This window comes from Simochromis diagramma, unplaced genomic scaffold (genome assembly GCF_900408965.1).
Source record: "Simochromis diagramma unplaced genomic scaffold, fSimDia1.1 OVJJ01000766.1, whole genome shotgun sequence".
NCBI lineage: Eukaryota > Metazoa > Chordata > Actinopteri > Cichliformes > Cichlidae > Simochromis > Simochromis diagramma.
Window position 1 is genome coordinate 320,311 of NW_024386828.1, and position 8,275 is coordinate 328,585.

General features: G+C 46.0%; 1 protein-coding gene across 2 annotated transcripts in view; it reads right to left on the reverse strand.

Annotated features, from left to right (window-relative positions):
• The window catches only part of LOC120730818, a 28,671-nt gene extending 20,396 nt beyond the window's left edge, over window positions 1-8,275 (reverse strand). Inside the window, exon 1 of one of the 2 annotated variants that reach the window (XM_040027347.1) lies at window positions 8,209-8,275. The gene's annotated coding sequence lies outside the window, so the exon portion shown is untranslated. Of the gene's footprint in view, window positions 1-8,156 lie in introns of both variants that reach the window. The other variant, XM_040027348.1, reaches the window with a different exon arrangement.

Below are 8,275 nucleotides of genomic sequence, written 5' to 3' on the forward strand. Positions count from 1 at the left end.
GCCTTCCCTTTGAGCTAGGATTGTGTCAGTACAGAAAATGAAATCTTACCTCAAACATATGCTTTTTTAAAGCATTGCAGTATCAGCGTCTGTGGTGCATGTTTCCTCTGTCTGCTGTTTCCTGAAAGAACTGCTGGAGTCTGACCTGTGGCACCATCTGATACTCAGATATGCACCAGCATAAAACCAAGCAAACTTTGAACTATTCGAAATAAAATGGGCAGCAAAACACAGCTGTTTCCCCCATCACGTTGTGTTGTGGAATTTGATTACGTACGTGTTACATGAGCATTTCTTGTTCGATGGAACCAGCAAGGAAGAGATTTTTTTTTTTTTTTTTTTAAATCTCATCTCTTCTAATAAAGTATGCACACAGTAATCCGATCGTTAAGTCTGACGTCACTAGCCGTGTCTGGACCTAAACTCCGCTGCAGGTCCATATATCAAACGATCACTATGGCATTACTGAGAGTTGAAAAACTGTCTAAAGTCTTTCATCTTTAATAAAATGATCAGCGTTCTGCTCTACCAGGTGTAACAATTGAGTTTAACATCCAGGCATCCATGAAAATGGAATTTATGACATTTAATGGAGTTAGAAGTTAGCAGGAAGTTAGCTCGCTAGCTTCTATCTAAATACAATATAGCATGTCCTGACTGTGGGGTTTTGGAAACAAATTCAAACGTACAGCTCTGCTATCACTTCCAACATAAATGAAGACAGAAAACTAAACAGCAGTGACGTTTGTAGGGTTACTGAAGTTGGGCTAGCTGGTATATAATGATGTGCTACGTGACCGCTAGCGACACAGCTATGTTAGCATAATATAAACAAGCTAACTTTTTTTCCACTCGATAAAAGTTACCGTGAGTGTTCTCGGTGGTCAGGAACAAATGTAATCGCATGGCAGGATGCTGTAAAAGGACCAAACTTCAGCCAGGAGAACAACTGAGATAATCCATCCACAATATGAGGTTAGTCATTCATATACTGCTGCATGGGCTGGGCTGTAGTTACATCCTAAGGTTTTAAAAACTGAGCTTAAATAAATGATTAGCGGTAATAAAAGCCGAGGGAGGTCAACAGTGATCACTGACTGTTTTAGGAGCTTTTTGAGATTAAATAGAAGAAAATACAAAATATTAAACATGTTAACAACACAAAAAAGCCATATTAAACGCAGACTAGTTTAGGCCCGGAAGTAGGATTCGTCACGTCATCACTTAACGACCGGATAAATATCACGAATGATAACCACCATAATATAAATAAACAACATCCTATAATCTGATTTCTGTCTTTTTAGTTTATTAAAAAGTGAAGCACCACACACATTAGTTTGTGTCATTATCCAGATGTATTACGCAGTTACTAGGGGTTGGTTTTGATTATCGATTACAATCGATTGTAGCTTGGTTAACGTGATATCGATTATAAATTTATTTTGCCCGAAAAGCCAGAATCTCACGCTAAACCTCACTACATTTCAACAACCACCAAACAGCTAAAACAGTAAATGAGAGCAGGAACACGGATTCTGCACAAAGACGTAAACACAAAGCGCGGACCCGCGGATCAGAATCAGTGACATGTCACCTTTCTCACCCGACGGCACGGACACGGTCGGGGCTGAAAGCCGACAGCTCGCTGACGCTGGTGTTTCGGCGGGTCCACGCTTTGTGTTTACGCCCTTTTTGCGCCGATTCTGAAGCTGCAGGTTTTATCTCTCTCCAAACAATACTGACTGGATCTTCTTTTGCTGCTGGTTCAAACTACGCTTCACATAAACATCATCATGAATTCCCTCTGACTTTTGCTGTTTTGCTTCCACCACAATAAAAATCCCACTTCATGCACAGCTCTCTCTCACACAGTACTTCAAGAACAGTTTCCCCATCTAAAAATCTGTTTTCTGGGTTATTCGCTTGCTTGTTACGCACAAGTCTGCCGCTGTTTACAGCGCTGTCGGTCGCTTTCTACTGTTCAATAGGCTACTGATCAAATTTTACCTTTTTAAAATTATGCAAAACGCTCAGCTGTGTCGCTAATAAAACATCTGTAACTTTGCTTCACTTCAGCAGCATCAGGTAATGTTCATATGTTGATTAATGGTTTTCTTTCGTTTTTGATCCACTGCAGAATATTTTTATAAAATCCCAGGCCAAGAAAATCAGCTTCATGTTTTTTGTGTTTTATCCTCAGTTACTTTGACACAAAGGCATCTGCTGTGATGCTTACACCTTTGATAAAGTCTCGCAAGTTTCAGCTTTTTTATAGATATAAAAAAAAAAAAAAAATGTACTGATGCATGATGTGAATTATAATATAATTATAATATTTCTGACTGTCTGAGGCAAAATTTCCCCGATTCAAATCGATTCTACAAATCAGTGATGATAACAGCCCTAACAGTTACACAATCATACCAAAACTGACCCGATAGTTTCCACTTTCTCTTTTGGATCAAACATACTGTTAGAGGAAAAATGATTCTGTGTTTTTTTACCTTCTTTTAAATGTACAAAGATGCCCTTTGTCTGTGTTTAGATTAGTTTAGTAGAAGTGTCTTTTTCACTTTCCCAGCAAGGACATATTGTTTCAGATTGTTTTATCTTTCCTAGCTCTCTGCTGACTAGACTAGCACCATATATGGAGTTGTTTTATTTTATCTGTTTATTATTTTCTTAACCTGTTCTCACTGTCTCTGTGATCTGTGCCTATAAAGAATGCCAAGCCACTGTCCATGGCGTGGGTTGTTCTCAGCAGCTCACCCGTGTACACGTTTAGCACAGAAAGTAACTTCAAGGTTCAAGGTTCTGTATTTGTCACATGCATAGTTATACAAGTATAACACACAGTGAAATGTAGGCTGACACGCTCCACGACATGTGCAAAAATTGGGGGGGGGGGGGGGGGTGTAGAGGAAGAACACATATACATATATATGTATATATATATACATATATAAAACAAAAACACCCAGCACGCCCCTGCGGGCGGTTTATCCTTCAAGCTCGGGTCCTCTACCAGAGGCCTGGGAGCTTGAGGGTCCTGCGCAGTATCTTAGCTGTTCCCAGGACTGCGCTCTTCTGGACAGAGATCTCCGATGTTGTTCCCGGGATCTGCTGGAGCCACTCGCCTAGCTTGGGAGTCACCGCACCTAGTGCTCCGATTACCACGGGGACCACCGTTACCTTCACCCTCCACATCCTCTCGAGCTCTTCTCTGAGCCCTTGGTATTTCTCCAGCTTCTCGTGTTCCTTCTTCCTGATATTGCTGTCATTTGGAACCGCTACATCGATCACTACGGCCGTCTTCTTCTGTTTGTCTACCACCACTATGTCCGGTTGGTTAGCCACCACCATTTTGTCCGTCTGTATTTGGAAGTCCCACAGGATCTTAGCTCGGTCATTCTCCACCACCCTTGGGGGCATCTCCCATTTTGACCTCGGGACTTCCAGGTTATACTCGGCACAGATGTTCCTGTACACTATGCCGGCCACTTGGTTATGGCGTTCCATGTATGCCTTGCCTGCTAGCATCTTGCACCCTGCTGTTATGTGCTGGATTGTCTCTGGGGCATCTTTACACAGCCTGCACCTGGGGTCTTGCCTGGTGTGATAGACCCCAGCCTCTATGGCTCTTGTACTCAGAGCTTGTTCTTGTGCTGCCATGATTAGTGCCTCTGTGCTGTCTTTCAGTCCAGCTTTGTCCAGCCACTGGTAGGATTTCTGGATATCAGCCACCTCCTCTATCTGCCGGTGGTACATACCGTGCAGGGGCCTGTCCTTCCATGATGGTTCCTCGTCTCCCTCCTCTTTCTTGGGTTTCTGCTGCCTGAGGTATTCACTGAGCACTCGGTCAGTTGGGGCCATCTTCCCAATGTATTCTTGGATGTTCGTTGTCTCATCCTGGACTGTGGTGCTGACACTCACCAGTCCCCGGCCCCCTTCCTTCCGCTTAGCGTACAGCCTCAGGGTGCAGGACTTGGGGTGAAACCCTCCATGCATGGTAAGGAGCTTTCTTGTCTTTATGTCAGTGGCTTCTATCTCCTCCTTTGGCCAGCCTATTACCCCAGCAGGGAACCTGATCACGGGCAGGGCGTAGGTGTTGATGGCCCGGATCTTGTTCTTACCATTCAGCTGACTCCTCAGGACTTGCCTGACCCTCTGCAGGTACTTGGTGGTTGCAGCCTTTCTAGCGGCCTCTTCATGGTTCCCATTTGCCTGCGGGATCCCCAGGTACTTGTAACTGTCCTCTATGTCTGCAATGTTGCCTTCTGGTAGTTCAATCCCCTCAGTTCTGACTACCTTCCCTCTCTTTGTTACCATCCGACTACACTTCTCCAGTCCGAACGACATTCCAATGTCATTGCTGTATAGCCTGGTAGTGTGGATCAGTGAATCGATGTCTCGTTCACTCTTGGCATACAGCTTGATGTCATCCATGTACAGGAGGTGGCTGACAACTGCTCCATTCCGTAGTCGGTATCCGTAGCCAGTCTTGTTAATGATCTCACTGAGGGGGTTCAGGCCTATGCAGAAGAGCAGTGGGGACAGAGCATCTCCTTGGTAGATCCCGCACTTGATGGTGACTTGTGCTATGGGCTTGGAGTTGGCCTCTAGTGTTGTACGCCACATCCCCATTGAGTTCCTGATGAAGGCTCTTAGGGTCCCATTGATCTTGTACAATTCTAGGCATTCCAGTATCCAGCTGTGGGGCATTGAGTCATAGGCCTTCTTGTAATCAATCCAGGCAGTGCACAGGTTGGTCAGTCTGGTCTTGCAGTCTCGGCTGACTGTTCTGTCTACCAGTAGCTGGTGTTTTGCGCCTCTGGTATTCTTGCCAATTCCTTTCTGTGTCCCACTCATGTATTGACCCATGTGCCTGTTCATCTTAGCCGATATGATGCCTGACAGGAGCTTCCATGTGGTACTGAGGCAGGTTATTGGTCGGTAGTTGGAGGGGACCGGTCCCTTCTTGGGGTCCTTGAGGATCAGGACCGTCCGACCTTCGGTTAGCCATTCCGGGTGTCTCTCGTTAACTAGCAGCTGGTTCATTTGTGCTGCCAGACGCTCATGGAGTGCAGTCAGCTTCTTTAGCCAGTAGGCGTGAACCATGTCGGGCCCTGGTGCTGTCCAACTCTTCATACTGGAAACCCTTTCTTGGATATCTGCCACTGTGATGGTTACTGGACCCTGTTCAGGGAGGTCGCTGTGGTCTGCCCTCAGATCCACTAGCCACTGAGCATTGCCGTTATGGGTTGCGTCCTTCTCCCATATGCTCTTCCAGTATTGCTCCGTCTCCAGCCTTGGTGGTGCTGTTCTCTTATTATTGTTCCCTTGCCACTGAGAGTACACCTTTGCTGGTTCTGTGGAGAACAGCTGGTTTATTCTCCTGCCTTCTATCTCTCTGGTGTACCTCCTCAAGCGGCTGGCCAAGGCTGTGAGTCTTTGCTTGGCAGTTTCCAAGGCCTCAGGTATGGACAGCTTGCTGTATTTCTTATGCACCTTCTTTGTCGCACCTTTCTGCAACTCCGTTAGTTGGCTAACCTCCCTCCGTGCTACTTTGATCTTGCCCTCTAGCCTCCTTCTCCATGGAGGGTACTGCCCCTTGTGGCTATTCAACTTGTAGCCAAGCATCTCACTGATCACTGCTGCCGTATTGTAGATCAGCTTGTTAGTGTCGGTAATCGTGGTTGTAGGTATCGTCCGTAGTGCTGCATTAACATCATTTAGCAGACCTTCTGAGGGTACTTCACGTAATCTTGGTAACCGGCTACGGGGGATCCAGGTTTCAAGCTTGGCCATTATCCTATTTTTCAGGTCAGTTCCTCTCGCACTCAACGATCCTTCTCCTATCGTACTTGGGGCTATGTACCCAATCTCGGGTGGGGGTGATGATATCTCCCCCCTGACCTGGCGTCCTGACTCCTCCTTGCCGTAGCATTTGTGTTGTACCTCGTCAATCTCTAGCTGTGAGAGCAGTCCCTTCTTTCGAATGTTGGAACACTGAGCTACTAGTTGTTTCGCCGTCATTGTGGATGTTGGGTATCGAAGAATCCATAGGTCCCTCATCCTATTCATGTAGCCCCTTCCGCCGGGGTTACTTGCGTAGTAGCATTCCAACAACGCCCTGTTTTCGTCTCTTGCCCACCGATGCCTTCTTGTTCCAGTAGCCCACTTTTCGTCAGGGTGCCCTGGTTCCTCAACACCTGACGCGGACCTTGTTGATCCGGGCGACGTCCGAGCCGGCATGCCTTCATATCTATCTGTCTCGCTCATGTCTGCGGTAGGCTCGCTTAGCATAGGGGGTCTAGCCTTAGGACCCTTACTGGATACAGACGCCCCAGGCAGGAATGGAACTTGCGATCCTGGGTTCCAAAGGCGTGTAGTCTAACCACTACGCTATCCAGCTGCTGGTATATATATATATATATATATATATATATATATATATATATATATATATATATATATATATATATATATATATATATATATATATATATATATATATATATATATATATATATATACACATATACACACACACACACATACATACATACACATAGTATATACACTGGGTGAATGTGCAGTAGTAGCAGCAAGCAGGTGAATTCTGTACATTAATATGAATAGACATCTGACTATTTTACAGGAGACAATATAAACATATTTAAAATTAAAGGAATTTGAAATGTACATTGTGCCTTGGTTTAGTGTCTGGAAGAGAGTCCTGTCTCAGTCAATTATAGATGATGTGAGAGGGCGGGTGTGTGTGTTTAGGGCACGGATGGCTTGGGGATAGAAGCTCCTCTTGAGTCTCTCTGTCCTTGCCCGGAAGATGCGGAACCTTCTACCAGATTGCAGAAGTTGGAACAGTTTGTTGCCAGGATGGGACGGGTCCTTCAGTATCTGCGCTGCTCTAGTCCGGCATCTCCTGGTGTAGGTGTGCTGAAGCGGGGGGAGAGCAATCCTGCAGCAGCGTTCTGCTGTACGGATCACTCTCTGGAGAGCTTTTTGGTCCTTCACACAGCTGTTCCCAAACCACGATGTCATGTTCTGTGTGAGGATGCTCTCCACAGCGCCTGTATAGAAAATCCTGAGGATCTTTGGAGAGACCCTGAACTTCCTCAGTTGTCGTAGGTGATACAGGCGCTGCCTAGCCTTTTTGGTCTGGACCTGAATGTGGGCAGACCATGTCAGGTCTGAGGAGATGTGGACACCAAGATACTTGAAGGACTGCACCCTCTCCACTGGAGCTCCATTGATGATGATGGGCTTGTAGTCTCTGTGCTGACCCCTTCTGAAGTCCACCACCAGCTCCTTGGTCTTGCTGACGTTCAGCTGGAGGTGGTTGTCCTGGCACCACGATGCCAGATTCTTCACTTCATCCATGTAGGCCGCCTCATCGTTGTTGGAGATGGCACCCAACACCACTGTGTCGTCAGCAAACTTCACAATGGTGTTGGAGCCATGGGTGGCCACACAGTCTGAAGTGTAGAGGGAGTAGAGCAGTGGCGAGAGGACACATCCCTGAGGTGCTCCTGTGTTGATGGTGATGCTGTTGGAGAAGCACCTGCCCACCCTCACCACCTGAGTTCTGCCAGTGAGGAAGTCCAACACCCATGCACACAGATGGCTGTTAAGTCCCAGATCCCTCAGCTTTGTGAACAGTCTGCAGGGCACTATTGTGTTAAACGCTGAACTGTAATCAACAAACAGCATTCTTTGTCTCATAACTTTGTCTCATTGTGTCTTTATTCCTCCTGGGTTTTTGCAGGGTTTTCTCCCAACACATACTGAGACAATATTCGGGATAAATAACCACAAAAACAATTTGAGTTTAGAGGTTTACACATCACATTATAATCACAGAGCATGTTTCACTTGAATTGTCCACTTGATGGCGCAGTAGAGCAAATGAATCATCACAATGCTTCGAACCATGAGTCGACCAATTGGATGGAAAGCTCCAGTTCATTACGAGGCTTCATCCCACCATCACTAGTTGCAACAATAAAGAACACAACAACCGAACAAAAAACTCCACACCACAAAGAGGAAATTCCAGGGGCCCACAAGCTCACCCTATCACTAGAAAAAGCTAGCTTTACTGCTGCTGAGGCCCACAAGCCCACACTACTCACATAAAGCAGCTACACTGCTTCCACAACATCACACTTCAGGCAGGATACTCACACACCAAGAACACAAAGCTGAGACACCAGAGAAAACCACCCTCCCACATCCAGTTCACCCCCAGCTT